We start from the raw sequence: 25,674 nt of genomic DNA, 5'->3' as shown, positions 1-25,674 counted from the left end.
ACTCACGGTCACATCCTAGACCAGGTCTGGTCTCTTAACTGTTCCCTATCTGCACTGTCTGTTGTCCCTTGCACTTGGTCCGATCACTTTTTAATTTCGTTCTCCCTCAGCCTCTGTCTGACCAAGACCCCTACTCACACCAAAAACTCTTGGGCCCGTAACTGGGGTAAAGTCAATCTGTCTGATCTCTCGACTTCACTCCTGGCCTCCTCTCCCCCTCTATCGGGACTGGATTCCGCAGCCCAAGCCAAAGCCATTGACTCATGGCTCATGGAAGGAAGCGATTGCTTGGCTCCTCTTCGGCGCACCTCGATTAGGCGCCCTAAAGACGCCAATCGGTGGTTTAACAACGAGCTGAAGGAACTGAAGCTTTCGGTTCGAAGGGCGGAACGCAAATGGAGACTGGACTACTCCCCCAACTCCAGGACCCGTTACGTCCATCTCTTGGGGACCTATAAGCAAAGCATCATTGAGGCCAAGAAAGCCTATTTCTCGGCCAAACTCTTGGCGGCCGAGAATCAACCAAAGGAGATCTTTGCCATTACCCACGATCTGGCTTTCTCCGACAGGACCTCACTTAAACCCCCTCCTTCCCAGAAACTCTGTGATTCGCTGAATCTTTACTTTGTCGAAAAAAATCACGACAATTAAATCCAACATTCCCCCTCCCTCTTCTTCTTTTGCTGACCCCCTTCCACCCCCTGCCCCAGCCTTTTTTACTTCCTTTCCTCCTCTCTCTGAAGAACTTTTCCTGTCTCTCCTTCCCAAAATTAAGTCTGGTTCCCCGTCTGACATATGCCCGGCACACATCTTACGGCAGATCTATACTGTTTGTTCTTTGCCCCCTCTGGGCTTTCTTAACGACTCACTGGCTCGAGGGGTTGTCACTCCATCGTTGAAAGCCGCTTCCATCGTCCCCATCCTGAAAAAGCCAGGAGCCGACCCCTCTGTGATGGCCAATTATCGCCCCATTTCCCTTCTCCCCTTTCTGGCGAAGGTGCTTGAGCGACATGTTACATCTGCACTCAGCTCCTTTGCCGAGGAGAATGGGAGGCTGGCTCCATGTCAGGCTGGGTTTCGGCCCAAGCACTCGACAGAGTCAGTGGTGGTGTCAGTATCAGACACCCTCAGAGAGGGTCTGGACGCAGGCAGATCTCAGGCGCTGGTCCTCCTTGACTTGTCCGCCACTTTTGACACGGTGGATCATTCCATCTTGCTTTCCCGTGTCAAGGCGGCGGGCATAGGAGGATCAGCCCTTATCTGGCTCTCTTCCTTTTTGAGGGACCGGACCCAGGCGGTTCGCCTTGGGGAGTTTTCAGCTACCCCCTGTCAGGTCCAGTGCGGTGTCCCCCAGGGCTCTTCTCTCTCTCCTCTACTGTTTAATCTTTATATCGCTCCTCTCATCTTTGCCCTGCAGCAGCTGGAGGTCACGGTATATAACTATGCCGATGACCTCCAGCTCATCTTCAATCTGTCCTCTACTCCTGACTCTATTTCTAATTTCCAATCTATTCTATCTTTCATCAGGGACTGGATGAACTTCAACCACCTGAAACTCAATCCCGATAAAACGGAACTTGTGGTGACGGGTGGTTGCTCCAGTCCCTGGAACTCTCTCTTTTGGCCCCCCTCCTTCGGTTCTCCTCCTATCCCTGTTTCCTCTGTTAAGACTCTTGGCATCAAGCTAAATGATCAACTTACTATGCACTCCCAGATTGGTTCGGTGGTCTCTTCCTGCTTTCTTACTCTTCGTACTATCCGTTCTATTTCTCGTTTCTTTTCTTTCCCTGCACTCAAACTAATTATGTCCGCACTGGTCCTGTCCCGCCTGGACTACGGGAACATTCTGCTCAATGGCATCCCTCAGTATAGCCTCCGTAAACTGCAATTAGTGCAGAACCAGGCTGCCCGCCTCGCCTTCGGTCTTCCCAAATTCCACCATACCTCCCCCCTCTTGAAAACCCTCCACTGGCTCCCTGTGCGGGAACGCGCCTTGTTTAAATTAGGCTGCATGGCGTTTCAGGCCAGGACTGGCCTGGCCCCCCTTTTCATATCTTCGGCCATCAAGGCTTATGTCCCTGGCAGAGACCTCCGCTCCTCGGCACAACTTCTTTTAGCAGTACCCCGCTACCGAAAAAAAAACCAGGGTGGTTCAAAATTTTCAACTCTTGCCCCCATGTTTTGGAACTCTCTCCCCTTCCATCTTACGTCCCTTACCCAGTATTCAAGTTTCCGCAAAGCTCTGAAGACCTTTTTATTTTCTCAGGCTCTTCTCTCGTAAGTTCCGCCTGTTTCTCCAGTCGACGTCTTAGCGACTGCTCTTGCCCAGCTGGCTGCCGGCTACTTTAGCGCCAAGAAACCGCCCAGGTGTATGTTGCGCTTGATAAATATTTTAAACTTAAACTTAAACTTAAACTTAAACCCACGTGGCTAAAGCACACGGTAACAGTAAAGGAAACCCTGAAGTCGTGATCACATGTCTTGGAACCTGATCATGGATGAACTTTTCTCATAGGCAGGAATGACGGAACATCCTGAAGACTCAATGAACAAATATATACAATGTGGAATTTAATATGATAAACGGGTGGGAATAAAGCTTGGTGAAACAAATTAAATGGGCGGGAACATAAGACAATGCTCTTAAGAAAAAGTAATAAACTTAGTTTGGTGTGATGATCATCCCCTTGGTTTGTCTAATCAGAATACACAATTTTCACCAGATTGAAATATTTGGGGTGGAACATGCCACCAGAAGGTATAACTGGGATAGTTAGCTAAAAGAAGCCACTCCTAATTTTTGCTAAATTGCTGCCTGATTGCTGCCAGAAAGCTGAGAGATAGAGAGGCTGTTCGATTGCTGATCAATCAACTTGAAAGCAGGCTTAGAATAAAAAAAAAAAAAAAAACTTAGGAACGAGATTGCGGAAGAGGACCGAGGAGGCGAGGGACTAGGAACGAGGTGCTGAAGATAGGCGAGGAGGGTAACTAGTGCCAGAGAGGGGTTTGGCGTGGGCATTAAATCCAAAAGAGGTGACTCGTCCTGTCTCAATTCTGTCCTGAACCTGTTACCTGATGTTTTGTGGAGTCCAAACTCTTGGCCAGAGGGGTATGATTCTCACACCATTCTAGGTAAATATAAATTTATTGTGTCAATGTGCCTTTTCTCTCTGTCCTCTCTTCCTGAGGTACTCGTCATAAATTTTTTTATAAATCTAATTTCGCTAACCGAACCTTACCTTTCTAAGAATTATGGAGTTAACACTGTGATTTGTATTTGATTCACTAAAATTTCCAGATAAAAATTTAAACTTAAACTGAGTCTGTGGTTATACAATGAAATAAATAGGCAAATGTTTTAATGTCATTAATTACCAACTCTAAATCAACTAAAATAGATCCATGAGTAAGGAAGGGCTTAGAAAATAATTACGTTCAAAGTCTTTAGGCAAACAGACAAATAGAAATGCTCCAAAATTGGTCTCCAGCAGGGTTTTCACCAAGCGGATATTGTAAGTGAGAATGGTTTATGGGCCCGCATGTGTGTATTTTTAGTGACACTTGTCCGCAGGCTGGTGTCGTGCTGGATCAGTTTGCTGGTAGCAGAGGTAAGTTTTTTATTGATTAGTTTGGTGATTATTGATTATAGATTGAAGTATTAACAAAGTTGTTTGTATATTGTTTAATGTTGTCTGGAAATTCCCGGGAAATGTATAGCGGGTGATGAATGGAAATCACACTGCAGTGAGGTTACTCGTCGATTTTGGAAATTTAATTGTGAAACAATGAGAGTTATTGATAGTAAAGGGTTCGCTGTCAAAATGTTGGTCTTATATCACTTAGAAAGGGTAACACTGAAAGAGTAGTAGGTTCTCCTGAGCTTATGTCAGAGTAAATGGAAGAGTTTTGCTCGTAGTGTCTGAAGAGTAAGCAGAAGGTTTTTACTCGTAATGAAAGAAACCAATCATTGATTTGTGAAATTGACAGAGTAGCGAATGCAACTATGTTGTCATTGAATGAAAATGTTTGTAAAAAGTTAAAGAAAATTCATTTTCGTATTACCTTGTGAAGGGAGGGTCATTTGCCAGAGTTGCACTGACGTCATGAAGTGCCGCTCTGGGATAGGATAGCGGGTGTGGGTGAGACGACAGGGAATTGGAAAGGAGGGGTTGGTTGCTGCGCTGACCTCATCAGGTGCCACGCTGGGATTGGTCAAGACAGCAGACGTGTGAGCTACGAAGGCTTTGTAAAGGAGGGGTCAGTAGTAAGGAGTGAATACTGACCTTTTACTAAAAGCCGCACTAGCATTGGACAAGAAATTTGTAAAATTGAACTCGATTGGAGCAACATAATAAAAGCGTCAATAAGATTGGAGAACGAAGTATAAATAAAAAGGATATAAATTATTAGAAAGCAAAATAAGAAATTTATGTTAAAAATGATCCAACTTTAATAGGGAATTGCCCGGATAGGAGACATCTAGGTTTTGTTAGACAAGAATTTATAACATGTACGGAGAAAAGAGAAAAATGTCCTTTATGCAGAAAATAAAAAATTATTTAAAAAAAGATAAAGCTGTTAAAACTAGAGAAGGAATCCTTATCCCACCGGCCCAGACACCAGCCTCATTTATGATGATGGAGAAAGGGTATCATATCTGTGTATGGTTAGAAAATTGGATTGAATACATAAAAGGTGATGGAATATTGGCTTTTCCAGAACATGGTACTGGCAGAATCATTTATAAATTAAGAAATAGGATGAATGAATTAGAACCCAGACCTATATGAAACACTAGAGGAATGGGAAATGGAGGCATTTGACCGAGACAGAACCAGGAGTACTAGGGGACATAGAGGATTCTATCCTAAGACGTTACACATAAAGCTTGAAGATCAGATGAAATAATGGAGACAGGCAATGGTCGCAGAAGGATTGTATCCTGTTTTAATGTCAGATGAGCAATCAGGAAGCAAGTGCACAAGAAAAACTAAAAATATGACAGGTTGTGGAGAATCTGAAGATGAGTTTATGGAAGTAGTTTTAACAAAGAATCCTCCGTCATACCAAGAAAGACCTAATAGAAGTATACCAAGTGCACCAGCTTTAGAGACTCCTTTGGTTTCACAAGTATTGCATGATTCATTAAATGAAAGAATTTTACAAGAAAAAGAAAAGGAAGCCATAAATAATAATACAGAAGAAGTAATACAGAAAATAACCGGATTGAGTGTAAATCTAGAAGCATTGACTATACCAGTGACTATAGGTCCTGTTGTCCCATTATATGGGGATAAAAGAAATTGTCCTAATCCACCAATTATAACTACTTCTGTAAAAGAGCCAAGAAAAGAAAGTATAATAATTGAAGAGCAAGCTAGTGAATGCGAATCAGTAATATCAATGGACTTACCAATCAGAGACCAAGTAAATGAGACTCCAAAGAGAGTTACCCCAAATTGTATACGGGAAATACAAATGGAGACTTCCACAGGAACTAGAAGTGCTACCCTAGTGTCACTGGAAGAATTAGAAAGATGGGCACAGGGAGTAGAAAAAAGATTCTGGATATTTACAGATTAAAATAGAATCAGAAGAAATGATAGCTGGGAATGTAGGAATTGACAGATTAAATACATATTATGAGGAAGAGTTATTATTTATAAGCCAAAGCATAACCAGAAATGTAAAAGTATTTCATGAAAAATGTACAGAACTTGCTTCAAAAATGTGAATTGACATAGGGAAATCCAAAGTATTGCAAAAACCCTATAGAGCAGAGTTCACTGACAAAGATTTAGAAAACATAAACATGTCAGGAAGAAAGTTGCAAATTACAGAACTTATGACTATTTTGCAGAAATTGGGGGAATTAGACAGGTGGAAGGCAAGGTGGACTAAAAAGAAGGAGGAAGCTCAAGCAAATAAAGCCACGACAGAATATGTATTAAGAGATATAAAAAGACAGAAATATTGTGCCCCATAAGATAAGTACCCGGAGGGGGATATGTACATGTTCCATGGACAAGGTAAGATATTTTATAATTTACTAATGATTTCCCAAAGTTAAGAGAGAAGCCTGTAGAATGGTACAGACAAGTTGAAAGGTTTGTGAACGTTTTGAAGGTTTTGCTGAAGGATCTGCATAGTTTGTTTGACATAGTGGTACCTACTGATTTATGGACAGAATGTAAAACTACAGAAGATTGGCCTAGTGATGAATATCCAAGAGATGAGAAAACAGGTGCTCAATCAGAACAGATAATGAAAAAATATAATCAAGTGATTACATTTTTTAAAGGGAAAATACCTCCAAAAGAAACTGATTGGGTAAAAATACATAGAACAACACAGGAAATAAATGAGACTGTCCATGCATACTACAGGGCTCTATTGCAAGTGTTTAAACAGTATAGTGGATTTGAAAATATGGGTGATAAAAGTATGGGACATTTTGTATATCGATTTGTATCTGTACTAAGACCAAAATTTGTCAGATGATTCAGACGCACATGTTGTGCTGGAAGATTAAGCCTATAGATGAGGTTTTGAAATATGCAAAATATTGCGGAGTTGAAATAGACAATAGACTGAAAAACTTAGAAGAAAAAGTAATGTGGGCACAAGTAAAACTGGCGGAACAACAAGAATTAAAAATAAATAATGAACAAAATAGAAGATCAGGACAGAATCAAAATAATGAGGGAAAACCAAGAGGAAAAATGAGTAGAGAAGAAGCAAAGAATAAGTTTCCTTGTCATGGGTGCGGAAAATTGGGGCATTGGAAAAATAAGTGTAAAAATATACAAAATAATAATGGCCCAAATCAAAATTTAAATCCACAAACGCAGAATGAGGAGATATTGAGTAAACCGCAACTGGTTGTAAGCCCACAGAATCATTTACCACCTGCCCCTTTGCCGAATTTTGTGAACAGAGCAAAGTGCAGTGTGGACGCTGGAGTTGAAGTAGAAAGTGGTAATCCAAATTCTGTAACTTTACAATTTCTTTTGCAGAATAGTAGTTCATCGGAGGATAAATTATGACAGTGCCTGAGGAGGGGGAAAGAAGAATGCCTACTTGGCACATCCTTACCTGTAGATAAGTCAGGTCCATATATTGATGGGAAAGTAGAAGGAAAAGATAGTACCTTTTTATTGGACACTGGTGCTACCCAGTCTACTGTGAGAACAGCAGACATCCCAAACCCACCCCGCTCAGGAGAAGCCATCCAAGTAGTTGGAGTTTCTAATAGACAGATCAGAACCCCAGTTACAGAACCAATGGAAGTGTGTATAGGGAATTTAAAAGAAATGCACAAGTTTGTGGTCTGTGATTCTAGTCCTGTAAACTTGTTAGGTAGGGATTTACATTATAAAATGAACTGTACCATATATTGTACACCGGATGGTGTGACAATCCAGGCCCCTGATGAAGATAGTATCTATGAATTGATGATAGCAAAACAAGGAACAGAGGTAGATGAGATGTACTCCATGATGACAAAAGATGACTTACCAGAAGAACTAAAATGAACAGTGAATCCAAAGGTATGGAATTTCACTGGAAAAGAAGTAGGATTAATGGCAGATGTGGACTCAGTGAAAGTGACCGTAAAGGAAGGAGCCACTTACCCAATTACAAAACAATATAAAATGAGCCCAGAAATAAAATCAGGTGTCATAGCAGAAATAGAAAGGCATTTTGAAAGAAATAATGAGCAGCCCTTGTAATTCACCTATAATTGGCATTAAAAAACGGAAAATATAGGATAGAGCAAGACCTGAGGAAAATAAATAAAATAGTGGTGCCTTGTTGTCCTGTAGTGCCAAATCCAGCAGTGATGTTATATCAGATACCATAGAACGCAGCATGGTTCACAGTAATTGATTTATGCCATGCATTTTTCTCTATACCATTACATCCAGATAGTCAGTACCTTTTTTCATTTAAATTTGAAAACTGAATGTATGTGAAGAATAGTGTTCCTCAAAGGTACACTGAAAGCCCTTCAATATTTAATCAGATTCTGAAAAAGTGCCTTGAATCAATGGTAATGCCCAGGAATGCAGTTTTGGTCCAATATGTAGACGATTTGTTAGTGGCCTCAAAAACAAGAGAAGATTGTGTCTTGGATTCTATTGCATTGTTAAACCATCTGGCAGATAGAAGGCACAAAGTGTCACCAGAAAAATTATAGTTTCTACAAAACAATTTAAAATATTTGGGACATCAACTAGAAAGAGGAACAAGGAGGGTGACACCTGAAAGAATCAAAATAATAAAACAGATGCAGTTCCCCCAGACCCAGAAGGAAATTAGAATGTTTCTTGGTGTGGTAGGATATTGTAGGCAGTGGATTGCAGGGTTTTCCATACTGGCCAAGCCTCTAATACAGATAACAAAGAAACTAACAAAAGATCCTGTAGAGTGGAATGATGAAAGCATGAGAGCTTTTGTAAAATTAAGACAATGCTTATGTGAAGCTCCAGCTCTAGGAATGCCATATTATATAAAAGAGTTTGCATTATTCTTCTGTGAACAAGATAATTGTGCCTTGTCAGTTTTGACCCAAAGACATGGTTTGATGAGACGTCCAGTGGCGTACTTTTCTGCCACCTTGGACCCAGTAGCCGTTGTATTACCTGGTTGTTTGAAAGCAGTAGCTGCTACTTGCACAAGTTTTGAACAGAGTGAACCAATTGTGATGGGACATCCTGTTAAAGTATATGTTCCACATTCAGTTGTAATTCTTTTGACAAGAATTCAAACCCAGTACCTCACACCAAGCCAAATGACAAAATATGAAAGAATTATTTTGGGAGCTGAAAATGTGACCATAATCCGGTGCACAATTTTGAATCCAGCTACACTATTACCTGATGTGTACAGAGAAGAAGTGAGGGATGACGGTGATCATGATTGCTTAGATGTGACAGAATATTGTACAAAACCTCACCCAGACTTTCAAGAAGAACCATTGATCAATTGTGAAAATTAATTATTTATAGATGGCTCATGCGTGAGGCATGAAGAAGGAGGATTGAGTGCTGCTTATGCTGTGTGTACATTGGCTCAAATAGTCGAAGCATCCTATTTACCAGGAGTCAGGTCTGCACAAGTAACCAAATTGATTGCTTTAATTAAAGCATGCAAAATTGGGGAAAATTGGAGAGTAACCATTTACACTGATAGTATGGTTACGGGGTTGTGCTTGCCTTTGGACAACTTTGGATGCAAAGGGATTTCATGACTTCTTCAGGAACCCCTATCAAAAATGGACAATATGCGAAAGAGCTTTTAGAAGGCATACAGTTGCCAAAAGAAGTAGATGTGGTCAAATGTGCTGCACATCAGTCAGGAAATGACTATGTGACTGCGGGAAATCGTTATGCTGACCAAGTTGCTCAATATTGTGCTAAAACAAAGATGGCAGTAAATAAGAAAAGAGAAACTATAGGAATCAGATGCCAACTTATGTTTATTTCAGCATTAGAAACATGAGATGAAGTGAGAAATTCACAAGATGAGTTAGAAATAAGCAAAAAAGAAGAGTGGATCAAAATAGGATGTCAAACAAGAGAAAGTGATGGTGTCTGGATTTATCACAATTAGCAAGAATGTATCATGGAGACACAGACATAGGTAGGGATGCTATCACCAGACTCTTCAGACAAGATTGGTACAATTCGAAGTTTAGATCTGTTGCAGAGAGCCTTTGCCAGAGATGTTCAATTTGTCAACAAAATAACCCAGGTAGAAAGACAGTGGTCAGCTGGGGAAGGATTGGAAAGGCAGAAGGACCATTTGTGAGGTTACAAGTTGATTTCATTCAGTTACCACCATGTACAGGACTAAAATACATACTAGTCATAGTGTGTTCATTCTCACAATGGGTGGAAGCATACCCAACTAGGAACAATGACAGTATAACAGTTGCTAAATTATTGTTGAGGGAGATCATTCCGCATTTTGGTTTTCCAGTAATGGTGGAATTAGACAGAGGATCTTACTTTAATAATGAAATAATTTGATTGATCTGTGAAGCATTCAAGATTGAACACAAGGTGCACGTGCCTATTGTCCAGAGGCTTCTGAGATAATGGAACACTTGAATGGCACAATAAAATCAAGATTGGCGAAGGTGTGCGCATCCACTTCACTGTATTGGCCAGATGCATTGCCTCTCCTTCTGATGGGACTCAGAAACATTCCTGACAGAAATACTGGGTTGAGTCCCCATGAAGTGCTCAAGGGAAGAACAATGAGATTACCTTTCATACCTTGGACACAGATTGTTAAGCATAACTGATGATCTGGTATTGGATTATTGTAAAAGATTGGCTGACCTAGTGCGCTCTGTCTCTCACCAGGTTGGAGAAGACGCAGAGGCCAGGCAGCCGGATCAAGCACATGATCAAAATCCAGGTGACTGGGTGGTAGTGAAGAATCACACCCGAGAAACGTGTCTCGCACCCAGGTGGAGTACTCCAAAACAGGTCATATTGGTTACAACAACCGCAGTGAAATGTGCAGGTTTGCCTAACGGGATACATGCCAGCCAAACAAAGAAAGTACCAGCTCTTGATAAAGAAAATAAACAACAAGAAATAGAAGTTGAAGGTGCAGGAGGTTATACAGCTGAAGAGCCTAGGATAATAAACTCTGAAGTAGCTGATCAAGAACAACCAATCACTAGTCAGAAGGATTGGGTACCAACAGTCGATTTACCTGATGCAAAAGTAAGAGCAAGGAGCAGAACAAAAGCAGAAAAGCTAGAAGTAGATGAGGATCAGATAGAGATAGGAGATCAAGTTCAGGGAATAGAGAACGACATTGAAGACAAGAACAGAAAAGAACAGGAAAATACACACAGACTGAATTGAGACCATCCTGAAGAAGAAAAACATGAACAAAACCAAATAAGAATAGGAAAACAAGAACAGGGAGAAGAGCAGATTAGCAAGTAATCAGCACAGGGTCAGTTAGACAATGCAGAACATGTTCAGGTGAAGAGTAGTACTTCAAAAAGTCCTGAATTCAGTCAACCAGAGAGGGATTCAGAAGGCGAAGAAAATCAAGTTGTGCCACCACACAATACAAAATACAAATAAAAGAATACTTGAAAGTGACGAAGAAAGTGAAAATATAGTGCAACCCAAAAGAGTCAGACAAGGTGATCATTGGCCCAGATATGTCAAGTGAGGTATCACCTTAAGACTATTAATGAAGAACCTGAACAAGTGTATGAAATCACTAGTCAATTGGGACAAAATAGTGAAAAGCAAAGGCGAAGAAGCCAGACTCTAAGAATATTGAATAATAAATTAAAGGGACCTGAATAGACTTATGTGTAGGGGTGGACGTAGTACTCTGCTCCGTCTATGGAGTGTGCGTAGTGTTGCCTACTTTGCAATCCGCAAAGTAGGCGTAGTAGGCAGACTTCGCACACGCCATGGAGGAGCGAAGTTGCCTGCCACCCGCCTCCCTCCCGTCCTCATCTAAATGCCCTTAAAATCATTAAAAGCATTATAAAAGTAATGAAAACGACTTACCTGAGATGCGGCGTCCCAGGGTTTCCTCTTCCTGGTTTATCGCCGACTTCTCTCTCAACAATGCGCATGCCCGCCGCCTGCGCATGCCCGGGCTAATGCGCATTTGTGGAAGGAGCCCTGGAACACCGCATCTCAGGTAAGTAATTTTCATTACTTTTAGAATGCTTTTAATGGTTCTAAGGGCATTTAGAAGAGGGCGGGAGGGAGGCCGGCACGCATAGCGGGGCTACGCGAAGTGTGTGGGTGTGTGTAGATTCCCCCCACTTCGTGATGCTTTGCGTAGCCCTACTACTCCCACTACGCCCAGGTCTACTTATGTGATTCTTGATTCTTGAAGAACTGGAAAATCTAGATTTAAATGAAGAAAGTGATAAAGAAATAATTATAGATCAGATTGACGAAGGAGAGGTGAGATCTCCTTGAAAACGAACCAAGAAAACTTAAATTTTTCCGAAATAAAGATAAAGAAGGAAGAGAGATCTTTTTAAAATGGCTAAAGAGGGAGTTGTTGAAAGACCAACATAAAATTGTTTAAAGAAATTTTGTAGCATATGTATATGTAGCATCCCATTAGTAATCCTAGTATGGTTACGTTTATCCATAGCAATACCAGATTTAATGAGTATATTATTATAATTGCATTTGTTGAGCGCGCAGCTACCCGAAGGTTTCCCGGCGCTGTAGCAAACGGAAGATGGAACAGTGAAGAAAAACATGGGCAGGGCAGTTACATGTTAAAAAGCCAGGTCTTAATACCTTTGCGGAATGCCATATAACAGACTTCCGAGCGCAGGGATTGGGGCATAGAGTTCCATAAAGAGGGGGCCAGAAAGGCGAACGAACGTCCGCCCATCTTGGCTCGCTTCACACGTGGAATTTGAAACTTATTTTGGGTGGACGATCTTAATGTGCGAGATGGGACATAGTGCTGGACCAAGGAAGATAGATATTTCGGGGCTTTATCCATTTTAATACGGTGCATGATACAAAGGGCTTTGAATTTTATACGGCTCTCAATTCGAAGCCAATGCAGTTTGTGCAGATGGGTAGTGGCCGATGATCTAGCAGGTAGGTTACATATCAAGCGAACAGCCATATTCTGAACAACCTGAAGTTTCTTTAGTGTACGTTCCCGTAGTCCATCCGAGAGATGACAAGGGTTTGGACCACGGTTCTCAGGGTATCCACTGGGAGCATCCATGTGATTTTTCTAAGCCACCTGATGATGGTAGTACAGGTGGCAGAGACCTTTACCACATGTTGCTTCAGTGACAACTGGTTGTCAAGCAGAACCCCGAGATTACGGGCAGAATCTGAGGGGGTAGGCAAAGGGCCCATCTGAGAAGGCCAATGTTGCGGGCCCCACAAAGGTGCATCGGGACCGAATAGGAGCAGCTCCGTTTTGTCTCCATTGAGCTTTAATTTATGTTTCTGCATCCAATTGGCAATCTGTTCCAAACCGGTCTGCAAGGAGGAGGAAGGCGAGTGATTCTTGGTGGAGAGTGAGTAGACGATTTGAGTATCGTCAGCGTAAGAATATATTGTGAGACCCGCTTGCTCTGCCAAGAAAGCAAGCGGTCTCACATAAAGATTAAAGAAAAGGGGACTAAGAATAGACCCTTGGGGAACACCGTGAGGGGAAGAGTAGAAAGAAGAAACAGAAGTAGCAGAAAAGACCTGGAAAGTGCGATTAGAAAGAAAACTAGCAATCCAGGCCAGGGCAGGGCCAACAATCCCCACGGATTGCAAGGTGGACAATAAGATGGAATGGGAGACGGTGTCAAATGCGGCACTCAAGTCAAGCAAGATGAGTGCCACAGTCTCCCCATTGTCCACCTGTCTCCTGATGGTCTCAGACACGCCAAGAAGCGTAGTCTCCGTGGAGAAACCAGCCCTGAACCCAGACTGAGAGCAGTGAAGAAGGTGAGAAGATTCAACATAAGAGGTGAGAAAAGAATTCACATGTTTTTCAAGAATTTTAGAATAACAAGAGAGAAGAGAAATAGGACGAAAGTTAGAAGGGTTATTAGAATCCGCATTGGCCTTCTTTAGCAATGGAACCACCATTGCATGTTTCCATTCGCTGGGAACTGAAGCCTCCTCCAGTGAGGCATTCAACATATCTAGAATGATCTGAAGCAGATTTGGGTCCAGGGAGGCCATTATTTGAGGGGGCAGAGGGTCAGTGGGGGAACCCGATTTAATTTCCTGTAAATATTTCTGGAGAAGCGGAAGAGATATCGGTTCCCAAGAGTGAATAGGTGGAGTAGTATGAGTTCCATCATCAGCAACAGCAAAATGGGGGGTGGAAAATACGGGCTCAGGGATAGTAGGAGCATTGGGAGTGGCATCAAGGATAGCATAGATCTTATCAATTTTGTCCAAGAAGAATTTAGCCAAAGCGTTGCATTGGGAAGAGTCCAAAGAAGGGTCTTTAGGTGCAGAGGACATGCCAGAAAGATCTTTTACTAGTTTAAACAGAGCCTTAGGTCTATTTTGGGCCTTGAGTATGATGCCATTAGCATGGTTGGCTCTGGCAGTGTCACAAGCAGTGTGGTAAGTCCGAAGGGCAGCCTTGTAATTTGCTTTCTTAAGTGTGCAATAGTCCGAACGCCATAAGCGCTCCAGTTTCTTGCAACGGGACTTTTCCAAACGCAAAGAGTCGTTAAACCAGGGGGCTGGTGGATGGTGGAGCTGTGACTTATTCCTCTGAGTGGGGAGACATAAATCTAAGGCTGTGTTTAACCAGGAATTGACTGCAGAAACCTCCTTGGTAGAGATAATGGGAGATGTTGGTTTGGAATTATCGAGGCAAGAATTAAGTTTGTCTATGTCCAAACGTTTCCAGTTCCTACTAGCTTTATGAGGGGGAAGTCTAGAGGAATGATTATGAACTGGTATTCTAATTGAAAAGTTAACAGTAAAGTGATCAGACCAAATGACAGGAGAGGAAGAGTGGTGGGTAATACAGTTGAGATTTGAGATGATGGGATCCAATAAATTCCCGGCTTTATGGGTGGGGCCGGAATTGTGTAGGTGGAGGTCAAGGGCAGCTAAGTCCTGAAGTAAGCGCATACCAATGGGACAAGATGTGAGATTAAAATGAATATTTAAGTCACCCACAACTAAAAAATTAGTGGCTTGTAAAATAAGAGGGGCAATAAGCTCGGGGAAGGAAGAGGCCCATGAATTAGCCGAGCCCGGGGGCCGGTAAATCAGGGTTCCAGACAAAGTATAATGCGGGGTAAGGGAAAGTTTAAAAAAGCCAGCCTCGCAGTTAGGGAAATCTAAATCCTCCCATTTACAGGAAAACTCTCTTTTAAAGATTATCGCTATGCCTCCTCCCTCTTTGAGCACACAATTTCTCCCCACATAGGTGTAATTATTGGGGAGAGCCATAGCAATGTCAGGACCAGAGCAATTGCTAAGCCATGTTTCTGTTAAAAACATTGCGGTTGGACTTTCCGAATCGAGAAGATCAAAAATCTCTCTTTTATGTTTTGCCAAAGATCGGCAATTTATGCTAATAAAATTCATAGAAGGAGTAGATATGGGCATATTGATGGAGGAGTATAGAAAGGAAAAATAATACAAACACAGATGGGAAACTAGCTAACATAAAGGGAAATAGAGTAGAACTAGAAACCCAAAATTCCATCATGTGCGGAGAAAGGATATTTTTAGTTGGAGTGATTCTGAATACACAAAGAATTTGTAAATTATCCACAGTAGTTGATCGCTTATCAGCTTACACTGCTGGAGGGTTTCTAAGGATTAATACTGAAATGGTTGCTCTCAGATCTATGGTTTTGCAAAATCGACTTGCCCTTGATATATTATTAGCAAAAGAGGGTGGGGTCTGTAAAATGTTGAAAGCGCAACATTATTGCACTTACATTCCTGACAAAAGTATAGAAATTGGAAAATATATAAGGAATATTACTAATATGGAAGAAGGATTAAAACCACTGGAAGTTTATAATGTATGGAAAAGACTAACAAATAGTTTAACTTCAATAGGGTCTTGGGTTATTAGTTTTGGTAAAGGAGTGATAGCTCGAATAATACTACCTATACTTGGGATAACATTGATATGTTTTATACTACTGATTTGGTGCAAATGCATTAGTAGGAGAAGAAAATATGGGATAAATAAGGAGGGAAAGAAAAAGAAATATGAAGAAATTAGGCTTGAAGAACTAAAAGGTGAATTATATAAGAAAATGATGAACATGAAAGGGAAAGAAGAAATAGAAATGGACAAATTAGAGAAAGAAATGGAAATATGCTAAATTTGGCATTTGATTTGGGTATGGGTAGTTGTTGATGGCATAAATGCCATCAGAGAGGGCATTGATGGAGCAAGGATTTGCATGAAAGCAACTTGCTGGATGAATCTTCTTGTATAATCATAATAAAGTACTAATGAATGTTTGTCATACTAATTTACACAACATTTCGTATACAATGTAGAGGGAGGGGAAGCATGCCTATGTGTCTACTAACAAGTAACTTGACTGAGACTAAAATGTCCCCAATAAAATGCGGGAAACTTAGTGCGCTTGCGCCAAACGGCATGATGTCATAACGCTTGGACTGAAAGCTTTGCTTCTGCACACTAATTTGCAAAATGGCCGATTCAGAACGAACATGCTAGGCATCTGCTTTGCTTGAAACTAAACTGTGTTTTATACTAAGTGCTAATGCATAAAGAATTATATTAATTAAATGGGATTAGAGTAGACATAAGTGGTATACAGTGAAACTAATTTATTTGAATCTAACATCTTGTCTTTTTGACTTCTCTGTTAGTTTGTAATCGGGCCTAAAAATGAGAGACGAGGCTAAACCCACGTGGCTTAAGCACGCAGTCGCAATAAAGGCAACCCTGAAGTCGTGATCACAAGTCTTAGAACCTGACTAAGGACAAACTTTTCTCGTAGACAGAAATGATGGAACATCCTGAAGACTCAATGAACAAATGTATACAGTGTTGAATTTAATATGAGAAATGGGTGGGAATAAAGCTTGGGCGAAACAAATTAAATGGGCGGGAACAAAAGACAATGCTCTTAAGAAAAAGTAATAAACTAAGTATGGTGTGATGATCATTCTCCCCTTGGTTTGTCCAATCAGAATACAGAATTTTCACAATATTGAAACATTTGGCGGTGGAGCATACCACCAGAAGGTATAACTGGGACAGTTAGCTAAATGAAGCTACCCCTAATCGCTGCTAAATTGCTGCCTGATCACTGAGAGACAGAGATGCTGTCCGAATGCTGATCAATCAACTTGAAAGCAGACTTAGAATTTTTTTAAATAAAACTAAGGAACGAGTTTGCGGAAGAGGACCGAGGAGACAAGGGACTAGGAACGAGGTGCGGAAGATAGGAGTGGAGGGAAACTAGTACCAGAGAGGGGTTTGACGCTGGCGTTAAATCCAGAAGAGGTGACTCGTCCTGTCTCAATTCTGTCCTGAACCTGTTACCTGATATTTCGTGGGTTCCAAACTCTTGGCCAGAGGGGTCTGATTCTCACACCATTCTAGGTAAATATAAATGTATTGTGTTAATGTGCCTTTTCTCTCTGTTCTCTCTTCCTGAGGTACTCTTCATAAAAAAATTATAAATCTAATTTAGGTAACCAAACCTTACCTTTCTCAGAATGATGAAGTTAACACTATGATTTGTATTTGAAATACTAAATTTTCCAGATAAAAATTTAAACTTAAACTGAGTCTGTGGTTATTCAATTAAATAAATAGGTAAATGTTTTAATTTCATTAATTACCAACTCTAACTCAACTAAAATAGATCCATGAGTAAGGAAGGGCATTAAAAATAATAAAGTTCAAATTCTTTAGGCAAACGGACATATAGAAAAGCCCCAAAATTGATCTCCAGTAGGGTTTTCATCAACCGGATATTATAAGTGAGAATGGTTTATGGGCCCGAATATGTGTATTTTTAGTGCTACTCGTCTACAGGTTGGTGTCCCGCTGGATCAAGCTCCTGCCTGGACGAGCCCGGTGATGAGGTGCGAGGTCCAGCATTCCGTCGGGCCTCCAGCCATTCCCAAGCTTCTTGCGGAGTAGTAAAGAAATGCGTCTCTGCCTTATCAGTCACCCGGAGGCGTGCCGGGAACAGCATAGCATAGGGGAGCTGCAACTGCATATCCCTGGTGAAATCCGGGAAGATCATCCCTTTACTATTCCCAATCTGCAGATCTTGTTTCTCCCGTGCTCAGTGCAGGATGTAGTCTCGATCCCGATAGTGGAGCAGCCTCGCCACCAGCAGGCGGGGATGGACTCCAGGTTTGGGTGGTCGGGCCGGTACTCTGTGGGTACGTTCGAGTGCGTGAAAGGGGGAGAGAACCTCCGGGGCCACCTCCACCTTTAACCAAGTCTTCAGGAACTGGACAGCATCAGCCCCTTCCCCTCGTTCTGGAATTCCAACTATACGCAGGTTATTTCTACATGAGCGCCCTTCACTATTTTCAGCTCTCATTTCCAAGACTTTGATCTTAGTTTCCTCCATTATCAAGGTGCGCTGTAGGGAAGAGACCGCCTCCGGGACCTCGTTCATGGCTTTTTTATTGAGGGTCACTCTCGCCTTAAGTTTACAGTGATCATCTTTTAGCAAGGTGAGATCTGACCCTTTTGCATACATTTTGGTCTCCAGAGCTTCTCTTGATGAGCTGATGGCCTGCATGATGTCGGCTAGGGTAGGGTCTCTGGGAGCCCTCTCTGTTCGATTCCTGGGTGCATCTTCATCATCCTCGGTATGGTGCTCCGCTCCTTCCACTCTCAGGACCTCAAACCCCTTTCTTCTGGATACTCTCCCCATCGTGAGCTCTGCAACAATAAGTCTCGGGATGTATTGGAGCCCTCGTAGGTCGTCAAGATCACAGTCAAGTATGGAGACCCAGGTGTCCTATGGAGGATCTGCCATCTCTTTGCTCTTCCGCCCTCGTCAATCAGCAGGTGTTGTAACACCGCAGCACAGCGTCCGTTGGCTCGACCTCCCTGGTAGTGAAAAGAGGGACTCTGTGTTGTGTAGAGCTTGTGTACAGAGGTAATGAACCTGTCAGGGGCTGCCGGTATCCACCAAGTAATCCCTTGTTGCCAGCACGTTCCCCAGCGAGTACCCAGCGCCCCCTCGCCCCGGAAGCACACAACTACTTCCGGGGCGAGGGCGCGGGGCAAGCGGCCCCGAAAGGGACGGGGTGTGGGAGGGGCCGGGCCCCGCCATGCTTGCGTGGGGGCCTATTGGCCCCCCCTTGTATCATGGTCTTGGACTGCCGGCCACCTCCCCCCTTAAGACACTGACTGAATTACCCAATTCAACCAGTCAACACATGGGGGTCTTTGGAAGTCAAGGGGGGGTACAGCCCCCCCCCCCTGGCCGTATTTATTAAAATATAAAATAAATCAAAAATTTTAATCAAATAAACATTTCTGACAATTATTAAAATGCACACTTTTCAGAAGATTAGATTGACATCCGTTTCGACATGGTATGATGGGCTAACCTTAACAAATAGCTAGTACAGCGTGTTTCCTAACCGAATCTAATCAGCCTGAAAATTAAACTGCATTCTAATATTTTTTAATAAAGTCCTACGGCAAGGTCGCCAACCGGTGTCAGATCCTTTTACAGCTGCGCTCCCACGTTGGAGATGCGCATGCGCAACCCAGGGCACGTTACACCCACGTGCGCTCCCTGAACTCCATTTAACCATAACAGGAGGGCCCAGACACTCGCGCACCTTAGTGACGTCATAGTGTTGTGAGGGGTGGCTACCAGCCTGAGGAAAGCGTAGACTCCCTCCCCCGCACCCTTTAAAACGGGATATCATATCCTGCCCCTGGAGTTCTGAGAGAGACCAATGGCCCCTCCCGCGGGCGGCCCCTTTCGTGAATGGGTCCGCCCCCCCGTAAGGACCTTAAAATGCTGCTCACCGATTAATGACCTTACCGCCACAGGCCAGGTAGTTGACCGACTATCTGGCCCCCCCCAACCGCCTACACTGAAAGGTCATAACCTCCTAATCCAAAACCCTCTACCCCTGCTATTTTGTTCCCTACCCCTATGGCATCCCTGACTCTGTCTACTGGACCCCCCACCCTGTGAGTAGCGCCTCTAATAAACGTCAGCTCCTCATTATCAGCCGACTGTTAGTCTACTTGTTCCTGAGATGACCCCCTGTGGGATATTCTGTCATTAATGTGTATGAAATAGTTTCTCCAACCACGTGTAGATCCTCTTTATCGAGTGATTCTTCACCGAGTGACTCCGTGCACTCGCCTAATCCCCCCCCCCCTTTTACGTGCAGCCGGGGGAAAACTCAGCCCCCCATGGTGCAATCTGGGTCCTATCATCGTTACCCTATGTCCTAAAATGAACGAGGGTGTGGGGGCACGCCTCTTGAGGGTCCCTGCAGATGCTGTGACCGGGGGTATCCTGGTACTACCATCCTACCCTTCCCACTGGCATACTGTACAGTCTGCTAACCATCCACACCTAGCCACTACGCTCTGGAAAGTGTTAAGTGTATGATACAACTTTTACCATGGAAGTCCCCACTTCCTGAACCGGGGAAATGAGGCGTTGCATAGGCCTATCATTCCTGGGGTTGCCGAGGCTAGGAATGCACACCCTTGTGTACTGTCCCATCTCTACCGTTGTCACTTACCAATTGGTGATCTATGCATATCATGCTGACACTGGTGGCCCTGCGTGCACAGGCGCCGTTAATGTAGGTATACATTTTCCTGTTACGGCAAATACTGCCATTTTTGTGAATCCACATCCTGCTACATTACTGCCGCCAACCCAATATAAGGCATTACACACCGAAACAATCAACTCTGTGTTGGCACCTCCTGCGTCTTTTGATCGCTCGCCCATCACACTTGCGTTGTTGTTTGCCATCCTCTACCTGACGTAAGCATCCCTTGGGCTGTCCACCTGTAGCAGCTGTTGTGATGCGGAGCACTCCAGATATCCACCGTGGACCCGGCCATACATAAATGGAAAAGATAAACACAAACCATTAGTGTTTCTGGCGATAACTGCTGTACACGTGCTATTCTTACATTGCCATCCCTTGCTACGTTTGAGATACAATTAGCGTCAGATGCATACTCCTAAACACTTCCGACTAAGTGTTGCGCATAGCCTCAGTTTGTGTCCCCTGTAGCGTGACTGTATTAATGTTACGAAGAGCGCCCTGTAAAATGGCCTTCAATAACGAATACTACCCAGTGTGTAGTGCAGTGACACAAAGGATGGAGTCCCCAGTGCATACCATAACGCCCTCATGACTCCTTAAGGATGATTAGGATATCAGTTTAAAAGGAACAGTCAGTTTGTATTAGCACCCCCCCAATCCCAACTTGATGAAATATACATGTTCTAAGTATCGAACCCCTCGCGCCTGACTGTTGGCTTACAGTGGTAACGCGTAATATAACTAAGGGGCAACCATAACCTACATATATTATTCTCATGATACCAGACTGAGCATCATTCCTTTAACAAGTTGCAAGTAACAGGTGGCCCTCCAGCTGCCACAAATGATTTTCCAATCAATTCATAGTATACCGCCACCTCTCGTAAATCCTGATGCAACATTAGTTTTAACAGATCAAGGTTTAATGTGTTACCGTTCATTAACCCATTCTGCCTCCCCCAGTTCAGCCCCGGTCATATGCCAATCTGTCCGACCCCCTTGCCCCTATAAGAGCACCAGCAGTATCAGAGATTGGATTTAGGCATGGTCACGACCTTCTTCTTTAGATCCACTATACAATAGTGAGTCCTTTGCGTGCTATATGTCCTCTGAGAAAATTATCAGAAACTAACATGCATACTATGGAATGGCAATTCTTTGGCTGCCATTTGGTACGGCTGACCTACTTAGGCAGTAAAAACAGGAGGGGAAGAATTTAGTGCCAAATGCTGTTAAGTAGACACGCAAGTGCACACAGGTGACCCAGAACTAGTGTTGCCACTATTCCTGATAGTGCACATTTCATAGTTTTGTCCTGTGATCAAATCGAGGCCTACCACCTAGGCAAGTACGCACGTAAGTGTACTTGAATCAGCCAGCCCACAGGTGACCCTGAACTAGTATTGTCAATAATACCGATAGATATATTGATTACGTAGACCCCACTGCCATGTTATCGTTATAATTAGCCTTAGCTTGGTCTGTGGGAGGATACCCAGGTGACGCGGACGCACCAGATTGTTTACTGAGATCCCTCCTGTTGCACCAGACAGGATCTATTATTTTATGAAGAGTGTGGACGTTCTGAAACAACAATAAATTCCCGCACCCAGAAAGAAATATTGTGGGGTGGCGGGGTCAGTACAAGGAGGGTGTTAAACAGGGATCAGAATTACAGTGCCCGCCCAGCAATTATGGTTACATTGTCTATTTACCAAATAAATAGCAACCACGACTGTCTTGTCGCTGATTCAGAAAGTAAAAACAAGGGAACAGTAATTGTCATCCTAATGTCACAGCATTTAGCCCCATGTGTGCAGCTTTTCATGCTCCTTGCACTCAACCAATCTGACAAATGATCGTTTAACGTGTTCTTGCCCAAATGTAGGTATGCAATGGGCAGCCTCTCTGAGAGTAGCATTAACATATTAAATGTATTTAGACCCAGTGCATCTGAATATTATAAAAAATTTTGGGGTGTTGATTCCCATGCAAATCTGTCATGGATACCGCCCTCCTGGGCCTACCTTGGACATTCTTAATTTAAAGAAAGATATTTCCAATTTCAGCAGGCAAATATTTTGTGGCCCTGAACCAACACACCAAACGTAAGCAGGGTGATAACACCAGATATTCTCACTCAGGTTTCGGGGGGGCATAAGTGACCGTCCCTAACCCATAGATCGACCCCAGAGCATATATCTGCCCAATCCCTTACACCCGCATGAGGAAGGCGGGGAACTTAACATTTAAATAGTCTCCCTGACTCAATTTGATATGATCACGCTGATATCAGATACTCAAACGCTACAGGATCTTAATAATTAAATGGTCAGAATCCTGGCAAGGTAAGGATACTGATAGAAGAGGACATTAACATTGCCCTGTGCATTCCTCATCAGGTCTGTAGGCAGTGCTTTATGCATCCCACTCCTCGAGCATTAAGTGTATGCAAGCTGATTATCCTTGGCCTACCGGATGACTCCCTCCAACGGCTACACTTAACCGTTGTTTTACTCTATTTAACCCACTGTGGTAGCCGGAGAAGTTGTGCCGCAGCAGAAGACTACATTATGTGTCCTTTGGATATATGACTATGCAATATGCGCTGAGGCACGTTCCGTGACTTGATGCCATAGGAATAGCTACGCTCGCATCTCTAGAGAGCAGAAAGCACACACTCGTTATATTACTCTAAACTGTGTATTTAGTACAGATCTGTTTTTTGACCTATACAAGATGCATAGGAACCCCACTACCTATGTAATATCAACATTAAATGTTTAGAGGCATTGTGGCCCCTTTTCACTTGGCGCCACTGTTACTCGCAACTGCCTGTTCAGTAGCAAACATCTGCGCATTGGAAATGTTTGTGCGGCGCACCTGGCCCTTGCAGAGACAATTCAGTTTAAACAATCATACACGCGGTGCAAAGAGAGAATTCAGCTGCAATGAGCCACGAATCCAGACTGGCATCATTAATGCCAGGGACAGATTCCCGCGTGAATAATATATTACCATCCTCCCCGTCGGGGAGCCCCGGTCATAGAATAACCAGTTTTAATTTTATCGTGACTAAGGATGAGGAAAGAGGCACAGTGAAGCAATTCCCCGCTCCAGGTGAGGCACGAACTCACAACCTCGGCATTGCTCATTGCAATTACTGTTATATAAGTACCGCGCTAACAGATTGCGTAACTGGAGCACGTTGTTGATAACTTGCCACTTTCTAAACAATCACAATGCAGTATTATCCCATTAAATATAATAAAAATAATAAAACGGAACCAGAACTTCAGGCGCAAGTCTTAAGTTAATAGACAGTTCCTTGGGTATATCTATGACGTACTCAAAACCCCTAGTGAAGAGACTCCGTGGTGACCAAAAGCCTGTCATTAGGTTCCCTGCCAGAGGTATATATTTCATCTGTTGTAACCGAACCGACAACTTGTGGTGCAACCCGCACACCAATACGTCCTACTAGTGCGTGCATTCACCAATTGCCTTAGCGGGGACGAAATGCCAGTCTTGAAAACCCATTCAGAGTGGATCCCCATGAGAGTTCAGTTTATACAAGTTTATTTTAAAAAGATATATAAAGTGTATTCTTTTTCTACATATTCCATTTATAACAACACATTTGGTTCTGCAAAATAAACAGGCATGCTTTGTTTATACGCCCTTTTTAGAAATCTCCCTTCAGTCAATAATGGTACAATCAAAAACCCGTTAGGAACTGCGACCCATACCAGACCCTCATGTGTCCCATGCTGTATCAAAGTCAGGATATGTCATCACCGCAACTGTTCTAGAGTGTTTAAACAATACTTTTTCGGACTTTTGGCCGCATCCCAACTGCACACCCGGAGATAGTAATACTTAAGAAATATAAAACGTTATGGGAAACTAATCATTATTTACACAACCCACGCTCTTGATCTTCTCAATGCACACCCGGGCACATATGTTACATGTTAACGTGTACAGCACTCACAGAACGGGTGATTGCTCCCGTTCACACGGGCTGCATGTTATTTTACTGCTTATGGACAGGGTGTGCTCAGTGCGTGCACTGGAGCACACATGGCGGCGTGTGCGGTGCTCACCTAGCGGTGCATGACTGCTCCGGTTCAAGCGATCTGCACGTTTATTTGATGTTGATTGGCGAGGAGTCCTGTGCTCAGAGGGAAAGGCAGGGGAGACCCCAAGGAGCACGTCTCTGGCCTCTGCTTCCCTTAAAGTTGATTATGAGAGTCCATGCGCCCCCCCGCAGAGGCAGGGTTCAGTATTAGTCGCTCGCCAGTGGAGCCTGGCGCAGTGCACATCACTTGGAAGAGCGCATGGGGGGAGAGGTTAGGGGGGGGGGAGTCTGGAGCGGCGCTATCGCCCCATTTCTCGGCAGCGGTGCTGAGAGGCCTCCGTGGCCAACTTATGCAAGAAAAAATGTTTTACAAAAAACATGACAAAGCATGCATTGACCCACCCAAAAAGCAGAAGCTAACGATTGGCATTGCTAATGCTTGGGTTTCCCAGCTGCCTGTTCACTATACAACGCAGATGTTACTAATACCCCATTAACTGACCTTCAGAAAAAGGTAAGGCTCCGTTGGCTTTACGAGATTCAAGCTTGTGACTCGCCGCCTCCAGCAAACAACGCTGTGCCCCCGGGGACCGCCGAGACGAACATTGCTCCCACGTTGTCCCTCTATGTCGCGGGGCTTCCGGCTGTGTTCCCCCTCCGTTTTCGGATCACTCTCCAGACCGCCGCTTTCCCGTAGGTGAGAGCGCCAACCTGCACAACGACAAAGAAGAAAAGCCAATTACGGGCCACTATTGGCCCACGGGTCTCTCTGCGCCTCTTCATCCCGCCGAGATGTTCGTCCACGCACAGCTCCCTCTGCGCCTCCTCAATCCGCCGAGATGGTTCACCACAGCGTATTCGCTTACAGCACCGCTCCACGTTGTCCGCTCTTTCCCAGGGGCATTCTGGCTGACTTGTAGTCGGAGACCGCACATCTGCAGAGGGGACAAAATTGAAAAGAAATTACGGGCCGCCGGGGGCCCGGGTCCTGCATAATGTTCCGTAGGGCAAAACAAATCGCCACGGTTGTCCGCCCCGATGAACGTCGCTCCACGTTGTCCGCTCCTTCTCAGGATCTTGCTCCTCCGCCATTCCCGCATTGTTGGCACCAGCTGCTTGTAGGGACTTGAAAAACCTGCAGAAAGGGCAAATGAAAAAGAAAATTACACGGCCCCACGGTGGGGCGAGGAGCTAGCCTGGGAGCGCGGGCACAAAGAGGCCGCTTCCCGCGCTCCCCAGGCTTTTAACCCTTTCGCCGCCGCGGCCCCGCCCCCTCGCCCCGGAAGCACACAACTACTTCCG

The 25,674-nt window shown here is 43.7% G+C and overlaps 1 long non-coding RNA gene across 1 annotated transcript in view; it reads right to left on the bottom strand.

Moving 5' to 3' along the window:
• Positions 1 to 25,574, bottom strand: part of LOC144822529 (uncharacterized) — a 146,788-nt gene extending 121,214 nt beyond the window's left edge. Inside the window, exon 1 of the long non-coding RNA XR_013608636.1 lies at positions 20,414 to 25,574. This is a non-coding gene — a long non-coding RNA (uncharacterized LOC144822529). The remainder of the gene's footprint in view (positions 1 to 20,413) is intronic.
• Positions 25,575 to 25,674: the final 100 nt, after the last annotated feature.

Source organism: Lissotriton helveticus, chromosome 3_1 (assembly GCF_964261635.1).
Source record: "Lissotriton helveticus chromosome 3_1, aLisHel1.1, whole genome shotgun sequence".
NCBI lineage: Eukaryota > Metazoa > Chordata > Amphibia > Caudata > Salamandridae > Lissotriton > Lissotriton helveticus.
This window is presented reverse-complemented; position numbering and strand designations above follow the sequence as displayed.